At 35.3% G+C, this 1,019-nt stretch overlaps 1 non-coding gene across 1 annotated transcript; it reads left to right on the forward strand.

Annotated features, from left to right (window-relative positions):
- The first annotated feature begins 326 nt into the window (after positions 1 to 326).
- On the forward strand, positions 327 to 433 carry LOC115869239. The gene has a single exon (XR_004046061.1). It is a non-coding gene; the product is annotated as a U6 spliceosomal RNA (small nuclear RNA).
- The last annotated feature ends 586 nt before the right edge of the window (positions 434 to 1,019 follow it).

Here is a 1,019-nt window from a genome sequence, read left to right on the forward strand (position 1 = left end):
TTATCAAAACACCTTTCACTCTTCAAAGGCTATTTTCTTGCTTACTAGGTGGGAAGATGTTACATCTGTGTTGAAACTCAAGCTTGGAAAATAAACTATCCTTTCAATCTTACTAATATGCTCTTGACAAGGGTAATTTTTAGTAATATAACTTTTAACCCTCACCTCTGGCATAATGTCATTTTTTGACTGCAAACTAATGCTTAGGAACACTGAGACATTTGCTCCTTCCATGACCTCATGTTAGGGAATTCCTCTTCTGACTTTAATTTTTTATTTACCTGACTTTGGAAAAACTAATTCTCTCCATTAAAATGAAAATAATTGTGCTCGCTTCGGCAGCACATATACTAAAATTGGAACGATACAGAGAAGATTAGCATGGCCCCTGCTCAAGGATGAAAAATAAATAAATTAAAAGTAAAAAAAAGAAAATAATTGAGTCTCAGATTTTTGTAAAAATTATAAAATCTATATATGAAATTTCCATCTCCATAGATCATACATTCTGTATCTATCAAAGTGAATGCTCTTCATACACTTGATTAACATTTAACCATCCTCATAGTCTACTCACTGAATACCTACCTGATCATGCCAGGAGGGTCTCATTTTCAATAACTGTGACTTATTTACATTTAATTTTCTAACATTTTTCTGTTTTCGGGGTGGGGTGCTTAAATCTTACCAGCTGATTAATATTTTAATTTGTACTTGTTCTCGATCACAGAGCACAACCAGAGGAAAACACAGATTCCATATTATTCTCCATATCTTTCCAATATCAAGACTTGTATTACAGAATTGCTGAAGGTATAACACCAATATCTCAAGATGAACCTCAAATTGGTAATATACAAAACAAATCTTGTTACCTGATTCCTCAAATGTGCTGCAGTCACTCTTTTCCTCATGCTTTGTTGTTGTTAGATGTCATCGAGACGGCTCTGCCTCGTGGAGACCTTCTGTACAGCAGAGCCCAACACTGCGCGGTCCGTGTCATCCTCACAATCGCTCCT

Source organism: Echinops telfairi, unplaced genomic scaffold (genome assembly GCF_000313985.2).
Source record: "Echinops telfairi isolate 266 unplaced genomic scaffold, ASM31398v2 ScPeMD7_23;HRSCAF=83, whole genome shotgun sequence".
Taxonomy (NCBI): domain Eukaryota; kingdom Metazoa; phylum Chordata; class Mammalia; order Afrosoricida; family Tenrecidae; genus Echinops; species Echinops telfairi.